The following is a 17,978-nucleotide window of genomic DNA, read 5'->3' as shown; positions in this document are numbered from 1 at the left end:
AACTAGCCAGGCGAGGTGGCAGGTGCCTGTAGTCCCAGCTATTCGGGAGGCTAAGGCAGGAAAATGGCGTGAACCCAGGAGGCGGCGCTTGTAGTCATCTGAGATCCCACCACTGCACTCCAGCCTGGGCGACAGAGCGAGACTCCATCTCAAAAAAAAAAAAAATAAATTTTTTTTTGTTTGAGACAGGGTCTCACTCTGTCGCCCAGGCTGGAGTGCAGTGGTGTGACCTCGGCTCACTGCAGCCTCTGTCTCCCAGGCTCAAGCAATCTTTTCACCTCAGCCTCCAGAACAGCTAGGACTACAGGCACATGCCACCATGCCTGGCTAATTTTTTGTATTTTTAGTAGAGACAGGGTTTCGACAGGTTGCCCTGGCTGGTCTCCATCTCCTAGGCTCAAGAGATACTCCTGCCTCAGCCTCCCAAAGTGATGGGATTACAGGCATGAGCCACCACACTTGGCCTGTAAAAATGATCATGAAAGTTTACCAGAATTTGTCAAACACTTACTCTCCATCTAAAGAGATGATCATATGGCTTTCCTTAGTCTATTAATAGACTAAATTATCCTGACTGATTTTCAAATTTTGAACCAGCCTTGTATTCCCAGAATAAACCTCATTGATCACAATGTATTATCCTTTTTATACTATATGTTGCTGGATTTGATTTACTAATATTTTGTTGTGACTTCTGAATCTGTGTTCATGAGGGATACTGGTGTGGCTTTCTTTTCTTGTAATATCTGTATCTGGTTTTATATCAAGCCTCATAAAGTGATTTGAGAGGTATGTCTTCTAATATTTCCTGGATGAGAGTATGCAGAATTGATATTATTCTTAAATATTTGGTAGAAGTGGCCGGTGAAACCATCTCAAACTCAACTTTCCTTTGGAAGATTTTTAACTATAAATTCAATTCATTAAGCTATAAATTCAATTTTATTTTATTTTTGAAACCAGGTCTCACTCCATTGCCCAGGCTACAGGGCACGGCCAGAGGACCACAGTTCACTGCAGCCTCAAACTCCTAAGCTCAAGTGATCCTCCTGTCTCAGCCTCCCAAGTAGCTGGGACAATAAACACATGACCCACACCCAGCTTGAATTCGATTTCTTTAATAGATATAGGACTATTCAAGTTACATATTTCTTCTTGAGTGAGTTTTTGTAGTTTGTGTCTTTGAAGGAGTTTATCAATTTCTCCTAAGTCATCAAATTTGGGGGCATAGAATTGTTCATGATATTCCCTTATTATCATTTTAACATCTGTAAGATCTGTAGTAATATTCCCCCCCTTTCACTCCTGATATTGTTTACTTAGGCCCCCTCCTTAACCTCTCCCCATCTCTCTCTCTCTGAACAGTCTGTCATTCTTTCAAGTCAAAACTGGGCTCCTTGGAAAAAGTAAATAGTACAATTATGTAAGTGCTTTCTCTCAAGAAAATTGCCCTACTTCTATAAATAGCAAAAGTGCTTTATCCATACTCTCTTTTTTTCCCCCCCAAGCAACAGGGTCTCACTCTGTCACCCAAGCTGTAAGGCAGTGGCACAATCATACCTCACTGCAACCTCAAACTCCTGGGCTCAAGCAATCCTCCCCCCTCGGCCTCCCAAAGTACTATGATTATAGACATGAGCCACCACAGCCAGCCCACGCTTCCCATTTCATCATGTTATATGTATTCGTGTGCTTGGCTGCCATAAAAATACCACAGACTGGGTGGCTTAAAAACCACAGAAACTTAGTTTTTCACAGTTCTGGAAGCTGGAAGTCCAAGATCAAGGTGCTAGCAAAGCTAGGTCCAAGTGAGGGCTCTCTTTCTGGCTTGATGGAAAGAGAAACAGCAAACTCTCTGGTGTTACTGCTATTAAAGGTACTATTCCCATCATGAGGGCCCCAAACTCACGACCTCAGCTAAACCTAGTGATGTCTCAGAGGCCTCATCTCCAAATGTCATCACAGTGGGGGTTACTACCTCAGCATATAAATATAAGGGAACACAACTCAATCCAAAACATCCTGTATTAGAAATCATATGCTCAAGAGGTGACATTAATGAAATTATATTTACCACTTCATCAATGACATTCTTAAGTGAAACTGTCTTTTTTCAACTACCAGCATGAGGTAAAAGTAACGCACCTGCTACAGTCTGGTAGCACTGCCTTGAATGATGCTAAGGAGCTAGTAGTTTTATCCATTACTGCTTTATAACATAACTACAAGCATCAACAGTAAAAAGACCTGATAATGTCTTAGTATCTTAGTAGTGGTATGAAAAGTTCTGACCTCACTTTGAGAACTCAACATTGCCTTACAGAATTAAGTTCAACTAGCAATTTAAGCTATTCTTGGCAGGACAGGTGGCTCACGCCTATAATCCCAGCACTTTGAGAGGCTGAGGCAGGCAGATCACTTGAGGTCAGAAGTTCGAAACCAGCTTGGCCAACATGGTGAAACCCTGTCTCTACTAAAAATACAAAAATTAGATGGGCATGGTAGTGTGCAGTGTGTACCCACTAATCCCAGCTACTCGGGAGGCCAAGGCAGGAGAATCGCTTGAACCTGCGAGGCAGAGTCAGAGGCTGCAATGAGCCAAGACTGTGCAACTGCACTCCAGACTGGACAAAAAAGAGTGAGACCCCGTCTCAAAAAGAAAAAAAAAAGGTATTATTACAAATAAATCACAAGAGATAGTAAAACTTGATCCACTCATAACCTTTCCAAATGTGATTATTAGGTAAATTAGCAAATTAGGCAAATGATCAAGCTATACATTTCACTTGATGACTCCGTATCTCAAGAGAAAATATAAAGTTCCATGGGGTCTAAAAAGGAAAAACTGAAAACTACCTTGATTAGAGTACCTGGGTTGTGATGAAACAAATAAAACAGGCCAGTGGTATACTATAAGCATACTCAGAGATAAATCAGAAACATTACCACTCATTGCCTCTGGGGAAAACAAATTAGATGAGTCAGCATAAAAGTGAGGAGAAATTTCAGGTGTACCTTTTGAATCTCATACATGTATGTGTATCCACTATCCCCCAAGATAAATTAAAATTTATTTCACAGGTAATATCTAATTATTTGGTACATCAAAAACTCAATTTAGGGCCTGGCACAGTGGCTCACCTGTAATCGCAGCACTGTGGGAGGCCGAAGCAGGTGGATCATCTGAGGTTAAACCCAGCCTGGCCAGCATGGTGAAACCCTGTCTCTACTAAAAATATAAAAATTAGCCAGGCATGATGGCGGGTGCCTGCAATCCCACCTACTCGGGAGGCTGAGGCAGGAGAATTGCTTGAACCCGGGAGGTAGAGGTTGCAGTGAGCTGGGATCATACCACTGCACTCCAGCCTGGGCGACAGAGCAAGACTCTGTCTCAAGGAAAAAAAAAAAAAAACTCAATTTAGTCCAGGCAAGGTGGGTCAAGCCTGTAATCCCAGCACTTTGGGAGGCCAAGGCAGGAGGATCACTTGAGGCCAAGAGATCAAGACCACCCTGAGCAACATACTGAGACCTCATCTCTACAAAAATAAAACAAATTTGCCGGACGTGGTGGCAGACACTTGTGGTCCTAGCTACTTGGAAGGCTGAGGAAGTAGAATCACCTGAATCCAGGTGTTAGAGGCTGCAGTGAGTTATGATCATGCCACTGTACTCCAGCCTGGGTGACACAGCAAGACCCTGTCTCAACAAAAAACGAAAACAAAAGACTCAATTTAAAACTGTGAAATTTCACCATCTTACTCAACTTGAGAAATAGAGGCGAGAATTCAGTTTTAAGAAACTCTATTTTTCGGGCAGGCACAGTGGCTCACGCCTGTAATCCCAGAACTTTGGGAGGCCAAGGCAGGAGAACAGATTGAGCTCAGAAGTTCGAGACCAGCCTGGGCAACATGGTGAAACCCCGTCTCTACCAAAATACAAAAAATTAGCCAGGAGTGGTGGCGCACCCCTATGGCCCCAGCTACTTGAATGGTTGAGGCGGGAGAATCATTTGAGCCCAGGAGGTTGAGGCTACAATGGTAGAGGCTGCAGTGAGCCAAGATCGTGCCACTGCACTCCAGCCTGGGTGACAGAGCGAGATCTTGTCAAGACAGACAGATAGACAGACAGACAGACAGACAGACAGAGACAAAAAAGCAAGCAAACAAGCAAGCAAGAAAGCCGGCCAGGCGCGGTGGCTCACGCCTGTAATCCCAGCACTTTGGGAGGCTGAGGCGGGTGGATCACCAGAAGTCAGGAGTTCTAGACCAGCCTGGCCAACATGGTAAAACCCCGTCTCTATTAAAATACAAAAATTAGCCGGGCGTGGTGGCAGGCACCTGTAATCCCAGCTACTCGGGGGGCTGAGGCAGGAGAATCGCTTGAACCCGTGGGGCAGAGACTGCAGTGAGCCGAGATTGTATCATCGCACTCCAGCCTGGGGGACAAGAGTGAGACTTCGTCAAACGAAAGAAAAAGAAAAAGGAAAGGAAAAGAGATAAAGACAAAGATAAAGACAAAGACAAGATGAAAGAGGCCGGGCACAGTAGCTCATGCCTGTAATCCCAGCACTTTGGGAGAACAAGGAGGGCAGATCACTTGAGATCAGGAGTTCGAGACCAACCTGGCCAATATGGTGAAACCCCATCTCTATTAAAAATACAAAAATCAGCCAGGCGTACTGGCAGGCACCTGTAGTTCCAGATACTCAGGAGGCTGAGGCAGGAGAGTCGCTTGAACCCAGGAGGCAGAGGTTGCAGTGAGCCAAGATCACACCACTGCACTTCAGCCTGAGCAACAGAGCAAGGCTCCATCTCAAAAAAAAAAAAAAAAAAGAAGAAGAAGAAAGAAACTATATTTTCCACTCTAGTATACGGTATAGGTAAAATCTTTCCAAAATAATAAAGATCACAATGGATCTCCTTTCATGACTAAACAGTATTAACTTACAAAAGATAAAAATACAAATACAGTTGCTAGTTCTATGTTAGATTAAGTTTTCACCCAAAAATCTAGGATAGTTTTAGTTGGAAGCTCTGTAAAAGCGAAATACAGCATTTACGCCATATGTTATAGGTCCATCCAAATGGAGAATTCAGCCCAGTATAATATTTGTAGACCATTTTTAAAAAATAAGTAAATAAAGCCCATCTAGTATTAATCTTGAGTATATTTGACTCAAAATCAATTTTAAATGAGAAGTACAACTGCTAAGAGGACCTTTCATAAGTCCTTTCATAAGTGCTTAAGAAATACTTTCATGGGCCGGGCGCGGTGGCTCAAGCCTGTAATCCCAGCACTTTGGGAGGCCGAGACAGGCGGATCACGAGGTCAGGAGATCGAGACCATCCTGGCTAACACAGTGAAACCCCGTCTCTACTAAAAATACAAAAACTTAGCCGGGCGAGGTGGCAGGCGCCTGTAGTCCCAGCTACTCGGGAGGCTGAGGCAGGAGAATGGCGTAAACCCGGGAGGCGGAGCTTGCAGTGAGCTGAGATCCGGCCACTGCACTCCAGCCTGGGCGACAGAGCGAGACTCCGTCTCAAAAAAAAAAAAAAAAAAAAAAGAAATACTTTCATGGCCGCGCGTGGTGGCTGGCTCACGCCTGTAATCCTAGCACTTTGGGAAGCTGAGGCAGGTGAATCACCTGAAGTCAGGAGTTCAAGACCAGCCTGACCAACATGGCGAAACCCTGTCTCTACTAAAAATACAAAAAATTAGCTGGGTGTGGTGGCAGGCGCCTGTAATCCCAGCTACTCAGGAGGCTGAGGCAGAAGAATCGCTTGAACCCAGGAAGCGGAGGTTGTTGAGTCGCCAAGATCACTCCAGCCTGGGTGATAGAGTGAGACTCCGTCTCAAAAAAAAGAAATACTTTCAAGCTGGGTGTGGTGGTGTGCACCCGTAATCCTAGCTACTGGGAGGCTGAGGCAGGAGGATCACTTGAGCCCAGTGGTTCAAGTCCTAAGCAACATGATAAGACCCTGGTGTCAAAACATAAAAATAAAATACTTTCTCTATTCCTAAACTGCATGCTACTAATATCTGTAGGTTGATGGTGAACATGGAATTAGTACAAGGGAAGTAAGTTATGAAGCAATAACTTTTTTTTTTTTTTTTGAGAGGGAGTCTCACTCTGATGCCCAGGCTAGAGTGCAATGGTGCGATCTCGGCTCACTGCAACCTCCGCCTCTCGGGTTCAAGCAATTCTCCTGCCTCAGCCTCCCGAGTAGCTGGGACTACAGGCGTGTGCCACCACGCCTATCTAATTTTTGTATTTTTAGTAAAGACAGGGTTTTACTATGTTGGCCAGGATGGTCTCAAACTCCTGCCCTCATGATCCGCCCACCTCAGCCTCCCAAAGTGCTGGGATTAGAGGTGTGAGCATCATGCCCTACCTGAAACAATGACTTTTAATGACGAAGATCCTAATACCCTGATGGGTCCCAATCTCTAGAACACAGCTACACCTGTCAGGCAGGCAGAATTACATTTTTTTAGTCCATAACAATGGACCAATTAGTTAAATCTGTAGACTTACATACTCCAGTTTAAAGAAAACACAGAGAAAAAAAGTTACCAAACCATAGGATACACAAACATACAAGAAATTCTAAAAGCTAACAGCCTAAGCAACATAGCAAAACCTCCTCTCTATATTAAAAAAATACCAAAATATTAGCCAGGCATGGTGGCATGTGCCTGTGGCCACAGCTACTCGGGAGGCTGAGATGTGCACAGGAGGTCCAGGTTGCAGCGAGCTGAGATGGAGCCACTGCACTCTAGCCTGGGCAACACAGCAAGCATTTGTCTCCAAAAAAAAAAAAAGATAACTGTCTTGAAACCTCCAGAAGTTAATGCAAGAAGGAGAAAACAGGGAGGGGAGAGCTATTCTAGGTAAGACTAAAAGATAAAAGCAACCTTGATGGAACCTTGGTTCTTTTTTTTTTTTTTTTTTAAAGTAGCCTAAGATATTTTGGGGCAATTAGGTAAACTTGGTATACAGAATAGATTTACCTAGGTAAATCAGGTAAATAGAACAGGCATCAATATTAGGTGATTATTGTTTTTTGCTTGTTTTTTTTTTTTTTTTTTTTTTGAGACGGTCTTGCTCTGTCACCTAGACCGGAGTGCAGTGGCACCATCATAGCTCACTGTAACCTCGACCTCCTGGGCTCAAGCGATCCTCCCACCTCAGCCTCCTGAGTAGCTGGGACTATACAGCATGTGTCACCACATCTGGCTAATTTTTGTACATTTTTTTTAGAGACAGGGTTTCAACATGTTGCCCAGGCTAGTCTCAAGCTCCTGGCCTCAAGGGATCTGCCCGACTCAGTCTCCCAAAATGCTGGGATTACAGGCATAAACCACCACACCCGGCTGTTAATTTTCTCATGTGTGAGAGACAGCACTATTGTGGTTAAGGAAAATCTCTATTGCAGCCGAGCACAGTGGCTCACGCCTATAATCCCAGCACTTTGGGAGACCAAGGTAGGTCCCATCACTTGAGCTCAGGAGTTCAAGTTCAAGCCCAGGCTGAGCAACAAAATGAGACCCTGTCTCTACAAAAAAAAAAAAAAAAAAAAAAAAAAATCATTTCTTGGGCTCTTTCCCAGCATACATACACACACTCTCTCTCTCATTTCCTCTTTCCTGTTTCAATTTTAGTTTTCTTCATTACATGCTTTTTTATTCCATTTTATTCACCAGTTTTATTCCCACCTTTTATGTACACTATCTTCATGCTCTTTGTATACTACCTTCAGGGAAAACAATCTACATTAATGTCTTTGTATTTTTGTCTCCTAAATGACTAGGTTCAGGGAAAAAATTTCAGTACACATTTTGGTTGTTTGAATTTTGAATTAAAAAGCATACTTCTTATATCCTTGGAGTTAACAACAAAAAATAATTTAACCAGAAAAACTGTCTGTTTCCCCAAGATCAAACTATAATCAATCCTCATTAGTCCCAGATTCTGTATTTGTGAATTTACCTACTTGCTAAAACTGACCTGTAGCCCCAAAACCAATACTCACAGTGCACCGCTAGTCATTCCACCACACAAAGCACATGAATGTCCACGAATGATCACCATGGCAGGAAAAATTCCCGTCTGCTCAGAGCGCAAGTTACCACCCCAGGTCAAACAAGGCAACACTCTATCTTCTTACATCAGCTCTCACACTCCAAACAAGTGTCTTTTTCCCATTCTATCCAGTGTTGCATTTTTCACGTGTTTGTACTTTTTGTTGGCAATTTCACTATTTCAACTGGTCCCCCAGGTAGTGCTAAAGTGCTGTCTAGTATTCCCAAGTGCAAGAAGGCTGATGTGCAGTAAGCACCGATCACGACACTCTAGTCCAGCCCTATTAATATTAATCACAATTTGAGTGACTGATATATATGAGGGAGGCACTGAGCTACCCACTTGGTATATACAAATATGTTTATATATACGTCTATGTATATGAACACACACTTAAAATCTGCCAAGAAAAGTTCTGTCAATTCCCATGATTATCTGGCAGATTTAAAGGCTAAAAATTGTTACTAGAATTAAAGCAGAAAAAGGCCCTAGTTGGTAAATCAGTTTTGAACAAAGATATGACAACTCTTGCAAATCACAAAATAATTAATGTAACCAGTTGATTCCTGATGATTTTCCTATTTTAGACCTTTTAGCTACACAATATAACTGATAACGTTAGCTCTCTCTCAAAGACATTAAACCAGGCCAGGCGCAGTGGCTCACGTCTGTAAATCCCAGCACTTTGGGAGACTGAGGCAGGCAGATCATGAAGTCAGAAGTTCGATACCAGCCTGACCAACATGGTGAAACCTCATCTCTACTAAAAATAAAAAAATTAGCTGGGTGTGGTGGCATGCGCCTGTAATCCCAGCTACTCAGCAGGCTGAGGCAGGAGAATCACTTGAACCCGGGAGGCGGAGGTTGCAGTCAGTCAAGATTACATCACTGCACTCCACCCTGGGCAACAGAGCGAGACTACGTCACCAAAAAAAACCAAAAAACCGTTCCAAGCTATATTATGAAATGTTTTAGTGGCTTTTTTTGTAAAAGTGGGAACACTAAACTGCTATTCAGGTGACCTGAATTCTGCCACTAACAATGTAACTATGAAATTTAATCTCTCTAGTGTTGTTTGCTTATCTTCAAATTAAAGGGTCTAGATTTGATGATCTCTAGAGGCAAAATAATTTCATACTTTCAAGATTACAAGCCAGGCATGGTGACTCAAGCCTGTAATCCCAACACTTTGGGAGGCTGAGGCAGGTGGGTCACCTGAGCTCAGGAGTTCGAGACCAGTCTGGGCAATATGACAAAACCCTGTCTCTACCAAAAACACAAAAACTTAGCCAGGCATGGTGGTACACAGCTGTGGGTCCTAGCTACTCAGGTGGCTGAAGCAGGAGGATTGTTTGAGCCCAGGAAGTCGAGGTTCCAGTAAGCCGAGATCACACCACTGCACTTCAACCTGGGTGACAGAGTGAGAACCCATCTCAAAAGATTACATAGAAAGCAGGCAAGAAATTTCCAAAATTCCTTTCTTAAACCTGGCTTAACAAATGAATTTAAAAGCATTTAACAAAATAGGAAAAGACAATCATTCCCAAAGGGACAATCCTAAAGAGCTGGTTGGCCCTGAATATTTCAAATCTGTCAACAGCAAGATAAACTGATAAGCTCAAGCTTTTATGAGCCTCTTGATTTCAGAACTGTGGTTCTCAGGTTCTAGTTCTACTATCTACACTGACCTAAGAGCCTAATCAGTTAACTAGTTCCTCAGTATATTTGGAATTTATGATGCCTTTCAATTACCTTATGACACATACCATCTTAAGAGTTTGATATTTCCCTCCAAACAAGTCAGTATGGATTTCAGAAAAACTAGTGGTTATTAGGGATATGATGAACTGAATGTTAAACAAATATCTTAAAAAGTTGTGAAAAAAAATTCACCAATGAAACCTGTCCTTCATTAATTTTTACTTGACTCTCCCTTTACTAAGTAAAATTTAATAGTTATTGAAAACTGCTTTTAATAGAGCCAAAACTAAAGCTTATAGCTTTCTTTTTTTTTTTTTTTTAAGCCAGTCAAATTTAGCAGTTGGGGGTTGTATATTAACTTTAGTGACACCAATGTTAATAAGTTCTGATAATACACTACCATCAGACCAGCCAAAAGCTTGTATCTTTCTAACCACAAGGTCAAACTCACTATAGCTGCTTTCTAATAAAAAAGTCAAACTCATATTCATAATTATACCAATGGAAGAGAATCTACATTCTCTAACAAGAAAAATCAATTTCTTAACCAACTGCCAACTGCATTAAATACAGAGAATACATTCATGACCCTGGGTTAGGTGAAATTGCCTTAGATATGATACCAATGCACAATAAACAAAAGAAAAAGTAGGTATATTGGACGTAATCAAAATTAGAAACTTCTTTGCTTCAATAACACCATAAAAAAATCAAAACATTGTCTTCCTACACATGACTTGGGGAAAAAAGTTAAAAAAAGGAAAACAAACCCAGAAAAAGACGGGAAATTTCTGCAAATCATGTATCTGATGAGACTTGCATCCAGAATATACAAAGAACTCTTAAAACTCAATAATAACAAGAAATAACCCAATTTCTTAAACGAGCAAAGAATGTGAATAGTTATTTCTCCAAAGAAGATACACAGGCTGGGCACAGTGGCTTATGCCTGTAATCCCAGCACTTTGGGAGGCCAAGGCAGGTGGATCACTTGGGGTCAGGAGTTTAAGACCAGCCTGGCCAACATGGCGAAACCCCATCTCTACTAAAAACACAAAAATTAGCCGGGCGTGGTGGCGGGCATCTGTAATCCCAGCTACTCAGGAGGCTGAGGCAGGACAACTGCTTGAACCCGGGAGCCAGAGGTTGCAGTGAGATTGCACTACTGCACTCCAGCCTGTGCAACAGAGTCAGACTCTGTTTCAAAAAAAAAAAAAAAAGGAAGATATACAAATGACAATAAGCACAGGAAAAGATGTTCAGCCTCGATAGAAAAATGTAAAACAAAACCACAATGAGCACCAGGAACAGTGGTTCCAGCTACTTGAATCACCTCCTGCTGGAGTTCAGGCAGGAGGATTGCTTGAGCCCAAGAGTTCGAGGCTGCAGTGCTCTGCGATCGCACCTGAACTCCTGCCTGGACAACAGAGTGAGACCCCATCTCTAAAATATATAAAGAAATGAATACCACAATGAGGTAACACTTCACATCCACTGGGATGGCTATGGTCCAAAAGAGGGAAAATAAGAAGTGTTAGTGAGAATGTGGAGAAACAGTAACCCTCATAACAAGTCCGTCTGGATTACAAAAGAATAGTGGTTGTTAGGCATAAAATAAACTGAAAGTTAGGTGGGAAAATAGTGAAGAATTTCCTCAAATGTTAAATGTCGAAATACCACGTGACCCAGCAATTCTACTCCTAGGTAAATCCCCAAGGGAACTGAAAGCATTATGTCCACACAAATATTTGTACACGAATGTTTACAGCAGTGTTATTCATAATAATCAAAAAGTAAAAACAATCCTAATGTCCATCAACTGAGATGGGAATCATAAAAATTACAGCTTCTGATCCCAAATCACTGTCAACACTTGACAAAAATAATCTTTTTCCTTGAAAACAAGAAGCAAGGCTGGGCGCGGTGGCTCACGCCTGCAATCCCAGCACTTTGGGAGGCCGAGACAGCCGGATCATGAGGTCAGGAGATGGAGATCATCCTGGCTAACATGGTGAAACCTCGTCTTTACTAAAAAATTTCAAAAACATTAGCCAGGCATGGTGGAGGGCGCCTGTAGTCCCAGCTACTCGGGAGGAGAATGGCATGAACCCGGGAGGAGGAGCTTGCAGTGAGCCGAGATTGCGACACTGCACTCTAGCCTGGGCAACAGAGTGAGACTCCCATCTCAAAAAAAAAAAAAAAAAAAAAAAAAAAACAAGCAGCAAAAAAATTCCAATGTTATGAAGGAATTGTAGAGGGAAAAAAAACAAAAAAAAATAATAAAACCATATAAAACCATAGACCTTACAAAGTCTATTTCTGTAAACTGTACTTGGCCCTGAGTTTTGTTTAAATCTATTCCTGTACATGAAACTGAAACTTTGTTAAAGCTATTTAAGACAGAAATCTCCTTCCTCTTACGAAAAATAATTGTGTACACAGTATTTCCACAATCAACTGGTTAAAGCTCTTTACTAAAACTTTTAATAGTCTAACTTCTGAAACTCAATGACAGCTATAGTGATGGAATATTACTATTATTGGGTTGTAAAACTTTAGGATGGGCATGGTGGCTCATTGTAATCTCAGCACTTCGGGAGGCCGAGGTGGGAAGATTTAGCCCAGGAGTTTGAGACCAGTCAGGACAGACAACATAGTGAGACCCTGTCTCTAGGAAAAAAATAAAATAAAAAAGAAAAGAAAAACAAAATTAGCCAGGCATGGTAACACACACCTGTTGTCCCAGCTGCTCGGGAGGCTAAGGTGGGAGGATTGCTTGAGCCCGGGAGGTTAAGGCACAGTGAGTTATGATTATACCACTGTACTCCAGCAGGGGAGACAGAGGGAAACCTTGTCTCAGAGGAAAAAAAAACCACACACACACAGAATATAATATTGGTGAGAATACGAAGAAACTGGAACCATTGTGTACTGACTGTAAAATGGCCTGTAGTGCCAGCTACTCGGGAGGCTGAGGCAGGATAATTGCTTGAACCCAGAAGGCAGAGGCTGCAGTGAGCTGAGATCGTGCCACTGCACTCCTGCCTGGGCGACAAAGTGAGACTCAATCTCAAAAAAAAAAGGGTTAAGGCTGGCCAGGCACGGTGGCTCACACCTGTAAACCCAGCACTTTGGGAGGCTGAGCCGGGTGGATCACCTAAGGTCAGGAGTTCAAGACCAGCCTGGCCAACATATTGTGAAACCCTGTCTCTTAATAAAAAATTACAAAAATTATCTGAGCGTGGTGGCGCACGCCTGTAGTCCCAGCTACTTGGGAAGCTGAGACAGGAGAATTGTTTGAACTTGGGAGGTGGAGGCTGCAGTGCACCAAGATCCCACCACTGCATGCCAGCCTGAGCGAGAGCAAGACTCTGCATCTCAAAAAAAAAAAAAAAAAAAAAAGGTTAAGGCCAAGCACGGTGGCTCCTGCCTGTAATTCCAGCACTTTGGGAGGCACAGGCAAGCAGATCACTTGAGGTCAGGAATTCAAGACCACCCTGGCCAACAGGGTGAAACCCCATCTCTACTAAAAATACAAAAATTAGCCAGGTGTGGTGGCAAGCACCTGTAGTCCCAGCTACTCAAGAGGCTGAGGCAGGAGAATGGCTTGAACCAGGAGCGAGCTGAGATCACGCCACTGCACTCCAGCCTGGAGGAGAGAGCAAGACTCCAACTCAAAAAAAAAAAAGACAGTAACATTTTGCTTGTATTTATCACAATTTATATATATAAAAAAAAATCAAGTGTCACAAGCATATACAGCATGCCAACTTTCTTCTAAGAATGTGAAAATAAGAATACACACAGTAAAAACAGGAGTGAACTCCACAGCTCAGAGACAGAAGCAATACTTAACTACTTTTTGTTCAGCCTCTGTCTCCCGGGTGCAAGCAATTCTCCTGCCTCATCCTTCAGAGTAGCTGGGATTACAGGCATGTGCCACCACGCCTGGCTAATTTTTGTATTTTTAGTAGAGATGGGGTTTCACCATGTTGGCCAGGCTGGTCTCGAACTCCTGACCCCAGGTGATCTGCCGCCCTCGGCTTCCCAAGGTGCTGGGATTACAGATGTGAGCCACCATGCCCAGCTAGTACTTTTTCAATATAGTATTTAATTTTATTCCTTCTGGGTTACAGGTGCCTAAAAAAATTTTTTCAGTAAATTTTAAACCACGTAAATAACATATTAAAAAGACTAAATTATGGCTGGGTACAGTGGCCCATGCCTTGTAATCCTAGCATTTTGGGAGGCTGAGGAGGGAGGATCCGATGACCCCAGGAGTTTGAGCCCAGACTGGGCAACATGGCAAAACCCAGACTACACCAAAAAATACAAAAAATTAGCCAGGCATGGTGGTGCGCACTTGTAGTTCCAGCTACTTGGGAGGCTGAGTTAGGAGGATCACCTAAACCTGGGAGGTTGAGGCTACAGGGAGCCAAAACTGCAAGCACTACACTCCAGCCTGGGTAAGAGATTGAGATCTTGTCTCAAAAACAAACAAACAAAAAAACTAAAGAGGAAGAAAAAGCAAACTCTAATAATGAATACAAACAAAAACTGTTAAATTTGATAATCAAAATAAACAAATTCAACAAACAAGCAGAAAAATGTTATTTCAAGTAACTTTTGAACACAGTTCATCTTTAATGCAGTGTACTCTAAGGAAAAAAAAGGACTGAAAAAAACTGCACTTGGTAGTGTTATTGCTAGCAAAATACTGGCATCATAAATCTGAATCTGTTTTCTGCGTAGGAAATGCCAATAATGTTAATTTGGATTAGGAATTTAAAATACCAGTGTAGGTCAGGCACAGTGGCTCACATCTGTAATTCCAACACTTTGGGAGGCCAAAGTGAGTGGATCACTTAAGGCCAGGAGTTCGAGACCAGCCTTGCCAACATGGTAAAACCCCATCTCTACTAAAAATATAAAAATTAGCCAGACGCCTGTAATCCTAGCTGCTCGGAAGGCTGAGGCACAAGAATTGCTTAAACCCAGGAGGCAGAGGTTGCAATGAGCCGAGATGGCACAACTGCACTCCGGCCTGGTTGACAGAAGGAGACCGTCTCAAAAAATAAATAAAATAAAATACCAATGTAAGCTGATGATTTTTAAAATCATGTTTTCTAGCTCTGTCCACTGAAAAGGACCTATAATCAAATGCATACACCACCAAGTATCCAAATCCCTGTTTATAAATAATATTTTCTACCAAAAGAAGTGGGGTTCCTTGGAGAAATGGGAAGATACAAAAGGAAAGGAAAAGACAAAAAGAATTTGGGTTATTGTTTTGCCAAAAAAGCAAAGGAGCCCTCAAATTAACTGGGGTTAGTCCCAGGTGCTTGGGAGACTGAACTGGGAGAATCACTTAAGCCCAGAGTTCCAGGCTGCAGGCAGCTATGATCTTGCCACTGCACTCCAGCTCAGGCAAGCAAGTGAGACCCTGTCTCAAAAAACAAAACAAAACAAAACAAAAGACCAAAGGCAACAAGGGCCAAAAACCCGGTCCCGCTTAAAGACTAAAGAGATAAGAAATATCTAGATTGGATACTGGATTAGAGAAAGAAATATTCTGTGAGATGTTACTGAGATAACTAGAGAAATCTGAGTATGAATTTTTGATACTATATAAATGTTCAATGTCCAGAATTAGTTAATATTGTGGGCATTTAATAAATTTGTTCTTGGGGGGGAAGTGCATATCTGTGAATAACACTAAATGGCTCAGAAAATAATACATGAGGGGCTGGGAGGCAGGGAGGGAGAGAGGAATAAAGCAAAGGTGACAAAATATTAAAAATGGGTGAATCAGAATTAAAAGTACATAGGAGTTCTTTGAACTATTCTTCCAACTCTTTTGTTCATATTTATTTCAAAATTTAAACGTTTAAACACGGAAGGGGGAAAGCAGAAGCTCTTTATTACAGAAAATAGTTAATGAATGTAAACAAATAACAAAATTGGAAAACTCCCAATAAATGACTCAGTTAATAATCACCAATCATTAGGTGAAAAATATTTTGAGAAGTGAGGTACTCCCATGATGCTAAAGTTATCACCCCACAGATCAAGTATAACTGCAAAGGGAAAAATATACCTCTGATGAAGAAATCCAATGGACACATTAACCAAGTAAATCTGGCATTGTAAATGAGGCAAGCTAACATCTGGCAGTCCCTACCACCTTACTGAGGTATCATAGCTAGAAGTATATCCTCACAATATAAATCACATATCATCACCTGTGAAGTTTTTTTCTTTTTTCTTTTTTTTTTTTTTTTCCGAGACAGGGTTCTCTTGTCACCTAGGCTGGAGTAGAGCAGCAGGATGTCAGCTCACTGCAACCTCCACCTCTCTGGCTCAAGCAATCCTCCTGTCTCAGCCTCCCAAGTAGCTGGGACTACAGGCGAAGGCCACCAAACCCAGCATATTTTTCTTTTTTCTTTTTTTTAAAGTACAGACGCTGGGTGCGGTGGCTCACACCTGTAATCCCAGCACTTTGGGAGGCCGAGGAGGGCAGATCATGAGGTCAGGAGATCGAGACCATCCTGGCTAACATGGTGAAACCCCGTCTCTACAAAGTACAAAAAATTAGCCAGGCATGGTGACAGGCGCCTGTAGTCCCAGCTACTCAGGAGGCTGAGGCAGGAGAATGGTGTGAACCTGGGAGGCGGGGCTTGCAATAAGCTAAGATTGGGCCACTGCACTCCAGCCTGGGCAACAGAGTGAGACTCCGTCTCAGAAATAAATAAATAAATAAATAAATAAATAAATAAATAAATAAATAAAATTAAAGTACAGACAGGGTTTTGCCAAATTGTCCAGGCTGGTCTTGAACTCCCGGGCTCTAGCAATCTATCTGCCTCAGCCTCTCAAAGTGCTGGGATTACAGGCGTGAGCCACCGCACCTGGCCTCTATGAAGTATTTTTGCCAAAAATATTTGACCCAAATTTAGTCAAACCTCTCTAAATCTAACTTCCAGTTTACAGGAAATAAAAGGAATAAGAGAAACAATAAGAATTGAGAAACAAAATACATGACATTTTAAGCATACAATAAGAAATTCCAAAATATGGAACATTCTTTAAAAAGATGAGGCTAGCCGTTTGTGGTGACAGAGTTGGGAAGGGGCAGCAGGTGCCAGGTCCGGCCTCAAAGGTGGCAAGAAGAACCCCTTGAAACTGCCCAAAAAGCAGGCCAAGGAGATGAATAAGGCTTTCAAGCAGAAACAAGACAAGGAACAGAAGAAACACAAGGAGCTAAAAGCGAAAGCCTCTGGGGAGGGGCTCCAGTCACAGGTGGAATTTAAAAATCTGGCAGAAAGTAAGCTGTGCCTTGTGCCTGAAGCGATGGTGACCCTTGATTTCATTCGTATTTAAACATCTGTATTCCCTGCCATATCATCTTTTGCCACCTATAGCTGGAATGAAGTGTCGTCTTGAAGCTATTGCACATTTAAGAATAAACTTGTTTAAAAAAAAAAGGCAAGTGTGTTGACTCACACCTGTAATCCTAGCACTCTGGGAGGTCAAGGCGGGTAGATTGCTTGAGCTGGGAGGTTGAGGCTGCTGTGAGCCGTGATTGTGCCACTGCACTCCAACCTGGATGACAGGGTTAAGACCCTGTCGCAAATAAAATTTTAAAATTTTAAATAAAAAATGTGAATAAATTAAAATGCTTACAGTGGTTCATCATCTCTTTAGTTGTTTTTTTGTTTTGTTTTGTTTGCTTGTTTTTTTAAGACAGTCTCGCTCTGTTGCCCAGGCTGCAGTGCAGTGGCGCAATTTCAGCTCACTGCAACCTTCACCTCCTGGGTTCACACTATTCTCATGCCTCAGTCTCCTGAGTAGCTGGGACTACAGGCATGCGCAACCACACCCGGCTAATTTTTGCATTTTTAGTAGAGACGACGTTTCACAATGTTGGCCAGGCTACTCTCAAACTCCTGACCTCAGGTGATCTGCCTGCCTCAGCCTTCCAAGTGCTGGGATTACAGGCGTGAGCCACTGCGCCAGGTCTCTAGTTGTTTTCACTCAGCCATTCCTACCTTAGCTGTGAATTTAAAGTAAAACCAGCCCAGAATCTTGCCAGAGACTGCCCTTTGGTCTTTGTTCTACCATAAACTCTGTATAACATAGAATTAAATCAACTCTTCAACAACTGTGGGACAGAGCAAAAAATATGTAAATATAT

General features: G+C 42.3%; 1 protein-coding gene across 6 annotated transcripts in view; it reads right to left on the bottom strand.

Annotated features, from left to right (window-relative positions):
• Window positions 1-17,978, bottom strand: part of WDR33 (WD repeat domain 33) — a 325,821-nt gene that overhangs the window by 85,751 nt on the left and 222,092 nt on the right. The window lies entirely within an intron of this gene.

This window comes from Macaca mulatta, chromosome 12 (assembly GCF_049350105.2).
Source record: "Macaca mulatta isolate MMU2019108-1 chromosome 12, T2T-MMU8v2.0, whole genome shotgun sequence".
Taxonomy (NCBI): Eukaryota; Metazoa; Chordata; class Mammalia; order Primates; family Cercopithecidae; genus Macaca; species Macaca mulatta.
Note: the sequence above shows the minus strand (reverse complement) of the source record. Positions and strands in the feature narration are given on the sequence as shown.